Source organism: Leopardus geoffroyi, chromosome B1, assembly GCF_018350155.1.
Source record: "Leopardus geoffroyi isolate Oge1 chromosome B1, O.geoffroyi_Oge1_pat1.0, whole genome shotgun sequence".
In the NCBI taxonomy this organism is placed as follows: Eukaryota; Metazoa; Chordata; class Mammalia; order Carnivora; family Felidae; genus Leopardus; species Leopardus geoffroyi.
The window spans coordinates 83,451,240-83,465,918 of record NC_059327.1 but is presented as its reverse complement, the minus strand read 5'-3'; the positions used below and the strand labels follow the sequence as shown (position 1 = coordinate 83,465,918).

Here is a 14,679-nt window from a genome sequence, read left to right as displayed (position 1 = left end):
GTCAGGCTCCATGCTGACAGTGCAGAGCCTGCTTGGGATTCTCTCTCTCTCTCTCTCTCTCTGTCTCTCTCTCTCTCTTTCTCTCTCTTCCTTACTTCCTTTCTTTCTTTCTCTCTCTCTCTCTCTCTCTCTCTCTCTCCCTCTCTGTCTCTTAAAATAAATAAACTTAAAAAAAAGAGAGAGAGATGCAGAATTAATTAGATGCAAATTCTGCCCTCAAAGACTTATAATTCAGAAAAGTTAAGTACCCAGACAATTATATTACCATATCATCTATCTGGCTTGTCACCTGACAGTTATAAACAAGGTATTATGGGATTAGAGTTGAGAACAATTTTATCAACCTGGACCAAGAAATCTTAAATCAGAAAAATCTTCATGAAGATGGCCTTTGAGAAAGATCTATAAATAAAAGGATTTCAAAAGCAGAGATAAACAGTGACATGAAAGGAAAACAGTATGCATGAAAGCACTATAACAGAAAAGTGGAAACCTGTTAATGTGTCCTATTAGAATAGAGAGTAGGCTTGAAGGGCCTTAAACTATGTAAGCTGGAAGAGTAAGTTGTGAAGAGCACTAAATTTATTATTATTATTATTATTATTATTGTTAATTATAATTATAAAATATGCATTAAACTCTTTGTATAGGCAAATATTTTGCTAAATGTCTTATGTGTACTTTCTCAATTTATTGTCAAAATAAATCTTTTATATATCTCACAAAATACTTTATATATCACTTCTAGTGTGAGGAATCTGTGCCTAATATTCAATAGGCAACAAATATTTTGAAGAACTATAAAAAAGTGAAGGGCACTCTCTAACTGGGGTTTAGTAAAGCTAATCACCACATAGAAGTGTGCAGTGCAGGACACAACAAGGAATAGTGAGAATATATATATTTTGCAACAGGCAAGGTAAGAAATGGGTGCTTGAACTAGTGGGGCTACATTGAAATAGGAAAAGAGGGGATGGACTGGAAACATGATGAAGAATTTGACAAGTAATAATGTGATTGTGTGATGAATCCTATGAAAAAAGAAAGTGGGAGGAAAACTAGAGGTTTAGAATCTGAGTTCTGAAATTAATAAAATAAGGAGGTGTTGATATTAACAAAAAATAGGAGGTAAGGAGGTACATGGCAGCATATGGCGATGTTGACGGAGTCTATGCAGAGAAACTTTGCTTTCTCAGTACCATGCCTTACTATGTGACTTTGCAAAATTGGCTAAAAGCTTTCAACCTGTTTTCCTCTCTGAAAAATAGGAATAATAATATCCAACTCATAGACTTAGAGGATTAAATATGATAATATTTTTTTAAAAGGAGATACAAAGCACCTAGTGTTGTAGATAACACACAGTAGGCATTCATTAAACAATGGCTAATACCCTTATTGTTGCTCTGCTGCTTCTCCTGAGCATTATGAAAAACTGGGAGAATGAGGTATAGGTTTGAGAGGAATTTATACACTGAAGATGTGAGAGTTGATGAATTCGTGAAAGAAATTACATAATTTTGAGGAGAGAACATTGGGGAATACCTCCATTTTAAGACATAGTAGGAGAGATGGGAGCCAGTGAAGGAGACAGGAGGACATATTAGTGAGGTTAGAAGAGATGAAAGATAGGGAAGAAGAAAATTCAAAGAGAGGATGGTTAACATGTCAAATGCTCCTTAGAGGACACAAAGAGTTGAGAAAAATAGTATTGATTTTAGTGGCAGAGTCAAGAAAATGCATTTTGTCAGGAGACAGAGACCTAAAATGTATTTGTCAACATATGGGAAAGAGCTAGTTGACAAAAAGATTAAGTTTATAATGGAAAAAGGAAAATCAAAGGAATAAAATCTGAGAGGAAGAAAAAGAGGTTAGATTAAGAGCACAGGTGGAAAGATCGGCCTCTGCCAGGAGGAGAGATGTACTTTCTTCATGGAAGAAAATGGAGAAAAAAAGGGGGAAGGAAAAAAAATGAAGATATTGAAGGCAACGCAGCATCATGAGAGAACTCATTTAAGCTGACTTTTTAGTGAAGTAATAGGTTAGAGGTTAGCCACTGAGGGGAAATGAAATGGATAAAATTAAAGACTTGAAGGGATGTTCAGTTTAGTTGTTCATTCAGAGGTAAAAGGCATTTATCCAGTAAAGGACATTATTTCTCAAAGTTTCTACTTTGATAATATTTTTACCAAATCCATTTTTCTCCTCAAAGCATTCATTTTTCTTTTTTCTTTTTTTTTTATTATATGAAATTTATTCTCAAATTGGTTTCCATAAAACTCCCAGTGCTCATCCCAAAAGGTGCCCTCCTCAATACCCATCACCCACACTCTCCTCCCTCCCACCCACATCAACCCTGAGTTTGTTCTCAGTTTTTAACAGTCTCTTATGCTTTGGCTCTCTCCCACTCTAACCTCTTTTTTTTTTTCTTTTTTTTTTTTTTCCTTTTTTCCTCCCCCTCCCCCATGGGTTCCTGTTAAGTTTCTCAGGATCCACATAAGAGTGAAACCATATGGTATCTGTCTTTCTCTGTATGGCTTATTTCACTTAGCATCACACTCTCCAGTTCCATCCACGTTGCTACAAAAGGCCATATTTCATTTTTTCTCATTGCCACGTAGTATTCCATTGTGTATATAAACCACAATTTCTTTATCCATTCATCAATTGATGGACATTTAGGCTCTTTCCATAATTTGGCTATTGTTGAGAGTGCTGCTATGAACATTGGGGTACAAGTGCCCCTATGCATCAGTACTCCTGTATCCCTTGGATAAGTTCCCAGCAGTGCTATTGCTGGGTCATAGGGTAGGTCTATTTTTAATTTTCTGAGGAACCTCCACACTGCTTTCCAGAGCGGCTGCACCAATTTGCATTCCCACCAACAGTGCAAGAGGGTTCCCATTTCTCCACATCCTCGCCAGCATCTATAGTCTCCTGATTTGTTCATTTTGGCCACTCTGACTGGCGTGAGGTGATACCTGAGTGTGGTTTTGATTTGTATTTCCCTGATAAGGAGCGACGCTGAACATCTTTTCATGTGCCTGTTGGCCATCCGGATGTCTTCTTTAGAGAAGTGTCTATTCATGTTTTCTGCCCATTTCTTCACTGGGTTATTTGTTTTTTGGGTGTGGAGTTTGGTGAGCTCTTTATAGATTTTGGATACTAGCCCTTTGTCCGATATGTCATTTGCAAATATCTTTTCCCATTCCGTTGGTTGCCTTTTAGTTTTGTTGGTTGTTTCCTTTGCTGTGCAGAAGCTTTTTATCTTCATAAGGTCCCAGTAATTCACTTTTGCTTTTAGTTCCCTTGCCTTTGGGGATGTGTCGAGTAAGAGATTGCTACGGCTGAGGTCAGAGAGGTCTTTTCCTGCTTTCTCCTCTAAGGTTTTGATGGTTTCCTGTCTCACATTCAGGTCCTTTATCCATTTTGAGTTTATTTTTGTGAATGGTGAGAGAAAGTGGTCTAGTTTCAACCTTCTGCATGTTGCTGTCCAGTTCTCCCAGCACCATTTGTTAAAGAGGCTGTCTTTTTTCCATTGGATGTTCTTTCCTGCTTTGTCAAAGATGAGTTGGCCATACGTTTGTGGGTCTAGTTCTGGGGTTTCTATTCTATTCCATTGGTCTATGTGTCTGTTTTTGTGCCAATACCATGCTGTCTTGATGATGACAGCTTTGTAGTAGAGGCTAAAGTCTGGGATTGTGATGCCTCCTGCTTTGGTCTTTTTCTTCAAAATTCCTTTGGCTATTCGGGGCCTTTTGTGGTTCCATATGAATTTTAGGATTGCTTGTTCTAGTTTCGAGAAGAATGCTGGTGCAATTTTTTTGATTGGGATTGCATTGAATGTGTATTGAATGCTTTGGGTAGTATTGACATTTTGACAATATTTATTTTTCCAATCCATGAGCAGGGAATGTCTTTCCATTTCTTTAAATCTTCTTCAATTTCCTTCGTAAGCTTTCTATAGTTTTCAGCATACAGATCCTTTACATCTTTGGTTAGATTTATCCCTAGGTATTTTATGCTTCTTGGTGCAATTGTGAATGGGATCATTTTCTTTATTTGTCTTTCTGTTGCTTCATTGTTAGTGTATAAGAATGCAACTGATTTCTGTACATTGATTTTGTATCCTGCAACTTTGCTGAATTCATGTATCAGTTCTAGCAGACTTTTGGTGGAGTCTATCGGATTTTCCATGTATAATATCATGTCATCTGCAAAAAGCGAAAGCTTGATTTCATCTTTGCCAATTTTGATGCCTTTGATTTCCTTTTGTTGTCTGATTGCTGATGCTAGAACTTCCAGCACTATGTTAAACAACAGCGGTGAGAGTGGGCATCCCTGTCGTGTTCCTGATCTCAGGGAAAAAGCTCTCAGTTTTTCCCCGTTGAGGATGATGTTAGCTGTGGGCTTTTCATAAATGGCTTTTATGATCTTTAAGTATGTTCCTTCTATCCCGACTTTCTCAAGGGTTTTGTTAAGAAAGGGTGCTGGATTTTGTCAAAGGCCTTTTCTGCATCGATTGACAGGATCATATGTTTCTTCTCTTTTTTTTGTTGTTAATGTGATGTATCACGTTGATTGATTTGCGAATGTTGAACCAGCCCTGCATCCCAGGAATGAATCCCACTTGATCGTGGTGAATAATTCTTTTTATATGCCATTGAATTCGATTTGCTAGTATCTTATTGAGAATTTTTGCATCCATATTCATCAGGGATATTGGCCGGTAGTTCTCTTTTTTAACTGGGTCTCTGTCTGGTTTAGGAATCAAAGTAATACTGGCTTCATAGAATGAGTCTGGAAGTTTTCCTTCCCTTTCTATTTCTTGGAATAGCTTGAGAAGGATAGGTATTATCTCTGCTTTAAACGTCTGGTAGAACTCCCCTGGGAAGCCATCTGGTCCTGGACTCTTATTTCTTGGGAGATTTTTGATAACCGATTCAATTTCTTCGCTGGTTATGGGTCTGTTCAAGCTTTCTATTTCCTCCTGATTGAGTTTTGGAAGAGTGTGGGTGTTCAGGAATTTGTCCATTTCTTCCAGGTTGTCCACTTTGTTGGCATATAATTTTTCATAGTATTCCCTGATAATTGTTTGTATCTCTGAGGGATTGGTTGTAATAATTCCATTTTCATTCATGATTTTATCTATTTGGGTCATCTCCCTTTTCTTTTTGAGAAGCCTGGCTAGAGGTTTGTCAATTTTGTTTATTTTTTCAAAAAACCAACTCTTGGTTTCGTTGATCTGCTCTACAGTTTTTTTAGACTCTATATTGTTTATTTCTGCTCTGATCTTTATTATTTCTCTTCTTCTGCTGGGTTTGGGGTGTCTTTGCTGTTCTGCTTCTATTTCCTTTAGGTGTGCTGTTAGATTCTGTATTTGGGATTTTTCTTGTTTCTTGAGATAGGCCTGGATTGCAATGTATTTTCCTCTCAGGACTGCCTTCGCTGCGTCCCAAAGCGTTTGGATTGTTGTATTTTCATTTTCGTTTGTTTCCATATATTTTTTAATTTCTTCTCTAATTGCCTGGTTGACCCACTCATTCGTTAGTAGGGTGTTCTTTAACCTCCATGCTTTTGGAGGTTTTCCAGACTTTTTTCTGTGGTTGATTTCAAGCTTCATAGCATTGTGGTCTGAAAGTATGCATGGTATAATTTCAATTCTGGTAAACTTGTGAAGGGCTGTTTTGTGACCCAGTATATGATCTATCTTGGAGAATGCTCCATGTGCACTCGAGAAGAAAGTATATTCTGTTGCTTTGGGATGCAGAGTTCTAAATATATCTGTCAAGTCCATCTGATCCAATGTCTCATTCAGGGCCCTTGTTTCTTTATTGACCGTGTGTCTAGATGATCTATCCATTTCTGTAAGTGGGGTGTTAAAGTCCCCTGCAATTACCACATTCTTATCAATAAGGTTGCTTATGTTTATGAGTAGTTGTTTTATATATTTGGGGGCTCCGGTATTCGGCGTATAGACATTTATAATTGTTAGCTCTTCCTGATGGATAGACCCTGTAACTATTATATAATGTCCTTCTTCATCTCTTGTTACAGCCTTTAATTTAAAGTCTAGTTTGTCTGATATAAGTATGGCTACTCCAGCTTTCTTTTGACTTCCAGTAGCATGATAAATAGTTCTCCATCCCCTCACTCTCAATCTAAAGGTGTCCTCAGGTCTAAAATGAGTCTCTTGTAGACAGCAAATAGATGGGTCTTGTTTTTTTATCCATTCTGATACCCTATGTCTTTTGGTTGGCGCATTTAATCCATTTACATCAGTGTTATTATAGAAAGATATGGGTTTAGAGTCATTGTGATGTCTGTATGTTTTATGCTTGTAGTGTTGTCTCTGGTACTTTGTCTCACAGGGTCCCCCTTAGGATCTCTTGTAGGGCTGGTTTAGTGGTGACAAATTCCTTCAGTTTTTGTTTGTTTGGGAAGACCTTTATCTCTCCTTGTATTCTAAATGACAGACTTGCTGGATAAAGGATTCTCGGCTGCATATTTTTTCTGTGTAGCACACTGAAAATCTCGTGCCAATTCTTTCTGGCCTGCCAAGTTTCGAAAGAGAGATCAGTCACGAGTCTTATAGGTCTCCCTTTATATGTGAGGGCACGTTTACCCCTTGCTGCTTTCAGAATTTTCTCTTTATCCTTGTATTTTGCCAGTTTCACTATGATATGTCGTGCAGAAGGTCGATTCAAGTTCCATCTGAAGGGAGTTCTCTGTGCCTCTTGGGTTTCAATGCCTTTTTCCTTCCCCAGTTCAGGGAAGTTCTCAGCTATTATTTCTTCAAGTACCCCTTCAGCACCTTTCCCTCTCTCTTCCTCCTCTGGGATACCAATTATGCGTATATTATTTCTTTTTAGTGTATCACTTAGTTCTCTAATTTTCTCCTCATACTCCTGGATTTTTTTATCTCTCTTTTTCTCAGCTTCCTCTTTTTCCATAACTTTATCTTCTAGTTCACCTATTCTCTCCTCTGCCTCTTCAATCCGAGCCGTGAATGTTTCCATTTTGTTTTGCATTTCATTTAAAGCGTTTTTCAGCTCCTCCTGACTGTTCCTTAGTCCCTTGATCTCTGTAGCAAGAGATTCTCTGCTGTCCTCTATACTGTTTTCAAGCCCGGCGATTAATTTTATGACAATTATTCTAAATTCACTTTCTGTTATATTATTTAAATCCTTTTTGATCAGCTCATTAGCTGTTGTTATTTCCTGGAGATTCTTCTGAGGGGAATTCTTCCGCTTGGTCATTTTGGATAGTCCCTGGCGTGGTGAGGACCTGCAGGGCACTTCCCCTGTGCTGTGGTGTATAACTGGAGTTGGTGGGCGGGGCCGCAGTCAGACCTGATGTCTGCCCGCAGCCCACCGCTGGGGCCACAGTCAGACTGGTGTGTGCCTTCTCTTCCCCTCTCCTAGGGGCGGGATTCACTGTGGGGTGGCGTGGCCCATCTGGGCTACTTGCACACTGCCAGGCTTGTGATGCTGGGGATCTGGTGTATTAGCTGGGGTGGGTAGGCAAGGTGCACAGGGGCAGGAGGGGCAGGCTTAGCTCGCTTCTCCTTAGGTGATCCACTTCGGGAGGGGCCCTGTGGCAGCGGGAGGGAGTCAGATCCGCTGCCGGAGGTTTGGCTCCTCCGCAGAAGCACAGAGTTGGGTGTTTGCGCGGATTGAGGAAGTTCCCTGGCAGGAACTGGTTCTCTTTGGGATTTTGGCTGGGGGATGGGCGGGGGGAGATGGCGCTGGCGAGCGCCTTTGTTCCCCACCAAACTGAGCTCTGTCATCTGGGGGCTCAGCAGCTCTCCCTCCCTTTGTCCTCCAGCCTTCCAGCTTTCAGAGCAGAGCTGTTAACTTATGATCTCCCAGACACTAAGTCGCGCTTGCTGTCGGAACACAGTCCGTCAGGCCCCTCTGCTTTTGCCCGCCAGAGTCGGGGGCTCTGCTTGGCCGGCGAGCCGCCCCTCCACCCCGGCTCCCTCCCGCCAGTCCGTGGAGCGCGCACCTCCTTGCCGCCCTTCCTACCCTCTTCCGTGGGCCTCTCGTCTGTGCTTGGCTCCAGCGACTCTGTTCTGCTAATCCTCTGGCGGTTTTCTGGGTTATTTAGGCAGGTGTAGGTGGAATCTAAGTGATCAGCAGGACGCGCGGTGAGCCCAGCGTCCTCCTACGCCGCCATCTTCCCTCCTCCCCCAGCATTCATTTTTCTAATATTTGGAGAAAGTTTTCAGAGAAAAGCACCTTGAATGACTGAAATGAACCATTCCCAGTCATTTTCACCTCTTAATGTCAACTCTTCATATAAAAGAGATAAATGGCGGTAGAGATGGAAGGGGTACCAAATTGCACAGCATCATTACAAAACATTAACCTTCCTATGAAATAACTATAATTCAATTTTCATAGATCTATTCTCTACATCCACTGAATGATGTCCCCTAAAAATTTATGTCTACCCAGAACCTTAGAATGTGACCTTGTTTGGATCTTTGCAGATATATTTAGTTAAGATGGGTCATTCTGGGGGCACCTGGGTGGCTCAGTCGGTTAAGGGTCTGACTTCGGCTCAGGTCATGATCTCACCATTCATGAGTTCAAGCCCCATGTCAGGCTCTGTGCGGATAGCTCAGAGCCTGGAGCTTGCTTCGGATTCTGTGTCTCCCCCTCTCTCTGCCCATCCCCTGCTCATGCTCTGTCTCTCTCTGTCTCTCAAAAATAAATAAACATTGAAAAAATTAAAAAAAAAAAGAGATGGGTCATTCTGGATTAGGGTGGACCCTTAATCCAATATGACTGGTATTTTCAGAAGAAGAGAGAAATTTAGACACAGACACAAACATAGCAAGAATACCCACGAAGAAAGAAGTAGATAATTGATGTATGCTGTCATAAGCCAAGGAATGCCTGGGGCTCTCAGAAGATAGAAGACACAAGAAAGATCCTCCCCTACCAGCTTCTGAGGGAGCAGAGCCCTGCCAACATCTTGATTTTGGACTTCTGGTGTCTAGAACTGTAAGCGAATACATTTCTGTTATTGCAAGCCACCTATTATGTGGTGCTTTGTTATGGCAATGCTAGGAAACTTATGTACCTAACATAAAGAAATAAGGGAGCCAAGTCCTGCAACTTGGCTCAAAAGGATCATCCAAAAATCAAAAGAACTGTTTTCTATCAGAACTTAGTTTTGTTGAGCCTGCATCTCTCTTCAGAAATATCAGAAAAATATTTCTTAAACTGTCTTCATAAACAAACTAATGATTTACCTGAAAGTCCTGAAAAAATGATGGGAAGTAAATATGAGGAGAAAAAAAAATCCTTGTAGGATCCATTATATAAAAAACTACCCAAGTGCCATTAGTCCCAGGGTTCTACAGAAGAGGTCATCAAATGAAAATGATAACTAATCACTCAAAATAACCAATCAATAGAGAAAAAACAATAGCCTGAGGCCCAAATACATGTTCCTTTAAAAGCAAAGACACCCAATTAGAACACTGAGCCTGGAGCAACATACAGTAATGAAAGCAAACAAAGTGTTAGGGTTTCATCTGGAACTCCTTGATAACACATCAAAGGGAGTCATTTGTGCAAAGACTGCCAGAGGGAATGGAAAGGACAAAGGCCCACTCCTGTTTGAAGGCTGTGTGGCTGAATCTTACCACATACTTGGATTAAAAAAACCCAACCTGCCTCTCTATTCTTCGAGCCTATAAGATATCACAGGAGGAAATAAATCAAAACTTAGAGATCAAGGTCTGGCATTGTGGTGAAATTACTCTAGAGAGATGGTGAAAACATACTACAAAGAACCATAGAGCAGCAAAAGAAAAACTTTAGACCTAAGATCCTTTTTCTTGAAACAATGAAATTGCAGGGAGATAAAGGGGGGGAACTACTTATTTTTCATTTAGAGAACTACTGGAAAATATCCTGTGTTTATAAGTGCAAAATGAAAATATATAGAATGGAGTGAATAGGGGCACAATAAGAAGTTATGGGGATATTATTTGTAAAGAACATCAAAATTTGGTGTGAAAATGAACTGGAATCATTATAGATGTGTTAAAATTTGAGTAGCAAGATCAAAATTATTCTTCAGAAAGATGCTTCTTACTGCTTCTGTGAGATGGATAGTATATGGAACAGAGACTGCAGTAAAAAAAATTCAAATGAGGCAATGAGTACCCAGACTGGGTTAGGTACGTAAAAAGACCAGGACACAGAATTCAAAGTGGATTAGATAAAACAGACTTGCACTTAGATCTGCCTTCCTTCCATAAATTTTTCAGCCAAAAATTCCAATCTTTTATTCTACCACTCTCAAGTAAATTTTCCATCAATGCTTTGCCTATATTCCATTAAATTCAATAACTATTTTATATCCCTCATCTCCATCTGGTCCTCACTTGCCTCCCTACACAAATTAATAACATAGTTCATAATTATAATCACTCATTTCCACAACTCCCAACTCCTTACTCCTCTCTCCTCCAATTATACTCACCTGGCTAAATCCCAGTGCTCATAAAGCCCAGCTCCCCACACTCCGTCCTTGTACCTGCATAACTCAAGGATGGAGTGGATGCTCCACTCCAAGAATGAGGCTCAAGAAAAGCACAACCATGCTTACCCTTCTCCATTGTATTTCATAGTCCCTAACCTTAAGAGAACACTTGCTCAGCATTTATCCTGTCTTCCTTGCCCATTCCCTCTCCCACTCACTTAATCATTCCATGTCTTCTCTGTCGTTAAACCTTCAACACCATCTCCCCTCAGCTGATGATCTTGCTTCCCATTTCTGTGAAAAGAGGGATGAGATCATTAGAGACAATTTTCAAGCTCTCATCATCATATCTGCTTAAATCTGCCTTTCTTTTTGATATTAGAAAAGAATGGTCCATGCTCTTCTCAAAGTCTAATGCTTCCTCTTGTCTCTAGGTCTGATACCCTCTACCTACTCAAAGACATCACTCCAACATTTATCCCTCTTCCATCTTTTTCATTATCATTTTTCCTTTCTCCTAGATTATTACTATTAGCATACAAACATATTGTAACAGTTTAAAAAAAAAAAAACATGTCTTGGTTCCATACTCTTATTCAATTATTACCTCATTTCTTTATCCCAGACTGTTGCGAAACTTAATTTTCTGTTCTGAACTTTCTTTTCTATTTAATCTATTTCAAGTAGGTTTTTGCTATTAACACTTAATAGAAACTGCTTATATCAGGTCACCAATTGCCCCACAATTGCTATATGCAATGGTAAATTCTCAGTCTTTATCTTAGCTATCATAAGCTTTTAATACAATTGATCACTTCCACTTTGAGACATTTTCTTTGCAAGCTTTCTAGGATGGCACTTCCTCTTGGTTCTCCTCCTATTTTTTTGGTGGTCTCTTTCCATCTGTACATAGTATAGTGGTTCAGTGCTCAGTCTTCAAACCTCTTCCCTCTTCTATCTATATACCTCTAAAGGTGGTAAAATTTAGTCTCATGGCTTTAAAAATCATCAACATGGATATAACTGCCAAATATATCTTCTTTATCCAGACCTTTATTCTGAACTCTAAACCCATATGTCCTACATTCCTGATTGTATGTCTATGATTGGGTTAACAATATGTGAGTAGAGAATATTTACACTTCAGTTGGATGTATAATTGTCATTCTAAAATTAACATGACAAAAGGAGTCAATTCATCAAGAAGATATAACAATTATAAGTATATATGCACCCAACATTGAAGCACCTAAATATTTAAAGTAAATATTAACAGAACTCAAAGGAGAAGTAGATAGCAATACAATAATAGTAGGGAACTTCAACACCTTACTTTTAACACTGGATAGAGTATTCAGACATAAAATGAAAAACCAGACCTGAATAACACTAAAGACCAAATGCACCTATATCTATATTTATACCTATTCTATATCTATATCTATATCTATCTATAGAATATGTACATAGAATGTACATATTCTATAGATAGATATATATAGAATATTCCATCGAACAGCACCAGAATATGCTATCTTTCTCAAGTGCACATGAAATACTCTCCAGGATAGATCAAATGTTGGGCCACAAAGCAAGCCTTAACAAATTAAGGAAAACTGAAATCATATCAAGTACCTTTTCTGACCACAGCGGTATGAAACTAGAAATCAATAACAGGAGGAAAATGGGAAAATTCAGAAAAAATGTAGAAATTAAACAACACACTCTTAAACAACCTAACTTTAAGCTCAAGGAATTGCAAAAAGAAAAAGCTAAGCCCAACATTAGCAGAAGGAAGGATATAATAAATATTATAGCAGAAACAAAACCAGGGAAGATGGCAGAGTAAGAGGATCCTAAGTACACCTTGGCCCTAGAAAACACCCACATCAGTGTAAACAACCCAGAAAATGACTCATGGACTGGGGAGAACAGACTCTCCACAGTTAATTTAGAAAAAAAGGTCACATTTAAAATGGTGGAAAGGGAAGAGACATGTTCTGGAGCCAAAGTGACTACTGAGACTGTCCATGGGAGGGAGGACTGCAAGGACAAAAAAGGGAGAGGAGCAGACTCCATACCAGGCACCCCAAGCACAGGGGACCTGCACTGGGGAGATGAATCCCCATAACATTTGGCTTTGAAAACTAAAGGGGGCTTCACTTCACAAGTTTTTACAATCAGTGGGACTTAACACTGGGAACATTAAAAATCAGTGTATTCTACTCTAGGAGAATAAGATGGCGATAGGATACTGAGTCCCCAACCTTAAAAAGCCAACATAACAAACAACCCTGTGGAGATGAGGCATAGAAGCTGCAGTTTAAAAAAAACTCCTGGGGTGTACTGAAGGAGGCTTATTTACTAATCTCAGAACTGTGCAGGAGAAGCAGAGAGTCTAAGAAGCTTCTCCAAGAACAAAAGAGCAGGCAGGCACCCTCCCTGCCCCTAAGTCTAGGTATCCAGATGGGAAGGAGCATGGACACTCTCTACCTAGATAGCTTCCACCCAATGCCCTGCCTCCGCATTCTCCTGCATATTTGTCTCATCCAACACACCCTCCACAGGAGTCCATCCAAAGATGTGCCTCAAGCATGGCATTGTGCAGTAGCCTTGACAGGTCAACACAACTCCAAAGTGATTGCTTACCTGGGGAAAGGGGAAGATAACCACATAAAACAGTTCTACTGTAGCTCCAGCAGTGGGCTGAAGGCAGACATCTGGTCTGATAGCAGGCTTCACCCACCAATGAAAGCTTCTCTGGGGATAACACAGGGAGAGCATCTTGCAGTTCCATGTGACCACAGCTCTGGCAAATATCTGGTCAGACCCAACTCAGGCTGAAGGAGGTCCCAGACTGACGCAGTAACAACACAGGGAGCAAACCCTGCCCATAGCAGGCAAAGAGATCCATTGCAGACAACTGGATTGACAGCAAACACAGCTCAGCCACTATAGTAGAGTGCCTGCAACACACATGGGAGACACCCACCCCTGAAGCCACAAGTCCTGGTGAATGGGGAACATTGCACTGCAGGCCACTGCAGGACCTCTTCTTCATAATGCCACTACTTTTCAAGCAGGAGACATAGCTGACTTTCCTAATACGTAGAATCAGACACAGAGAGTTAGACAAAATGAGAAGACAAGAATATGTCCCAAATGAAAAGATAGGACAAAATCACAGCAAGAAAGTGAAACAAAACAGAGATAAGTAATATGCCTGATAGAGAATTTAAAGTTAATGGTCATGAAGATACTCAGTGAAATTGAGAAAAGAGTGGAGAACCTCAGTGAGACTCTCAACAAAGAGATAGAAAACAAAACAGTACCAGAGCCCCCGGGTGGCTCAGTCGGTTAAGCACCCGACTTCTGCTCAGGTCATGATCTCACTGTTCTTGGGTTTGAGCCACCTGCACTGGGCTGTAGGCTGATAGCTCAGAGCCTAGAGCCTCCTTCAGATTCTGTGTCTGCCTCTCTCTCTGCCCTTTCCCTGCTCATTCTCTGTCTCTCAAAAATAAACAAACATAAAAAAAAAACTTCTTAAACAAAAAAGAACCATTCTTGCTGCCATCTTGCATCCCCATGTGTGTGCACCTACTCTCAGCTAGTCTGCCTAAGTAAGACATGTCCTGTTTCCAAAATATAAATATACTCTCAAAAATAAAATAAATGTGTACACTTACCTTTCAAAAACATAAATAAAAGGATATAAAGTATGACACCATATACCTAAAATAAAGGGGCAAAAATTTAGTACTTTGAGAATGGGTTCAAACCTAAGCAACCATCAACTTAATACAGACATCTGTATACATACAACATTATATATAAATGCAATGGTAACCACAAATCAAAAACTGGTAATAGGTAAGCAAAAAAATAAATAAATAGAAAGGAATTCAAGGAATTCTTTATCACTGAGGAAAGCTAGCAAACCACAAGAGAAGACAGCAAGAGAAGAAAAGAACAGAGGAGAAATAAAAATAACCAAAAAACAAAAAATTTCAGTAAGTACATACCTATCAATAATTACTTTGAATGAAAATGGACTAAATGCTCCAATAAAAAGACATAGGGTGACTGAGTGCATAAAAAACTAAGGACCCATCTATATGCTGCCCATAGGAGACCCTTTTCAGACCTAAAGACATATGCAGATTGAAAGTTAAGGGA

At 39.7% G+C, this 14,679-nt stretch overlaps 1 long non-coding RNA gene across 1 annotated transcript in view; it reads right to left on the bottom strand.

The window, feature by feature from the left end:
- LOC123591992 overlaps window positions 1-14,298 on the bottom strand; it is a 90,093-nt gene extending 75,795 nt beyond the window's left edge. Inside the window, exons 1-2 of the long non-coding RNA XR_006709529.1 lie at window positions 14,190-14,298; window positions 10,722-10,797 (exon numbers count right to left, since the gene is read on the bottom strand). This is a non-coding gene — a long non-coding RNA (uncharacterized LOC123591992). The remainder of the gene's footprint in view (window positions 1-10,721; window positions 10,798-14,189) is intronic.
- Window positions 14,299-14,679: the final 381 nt, after the last annotated feature.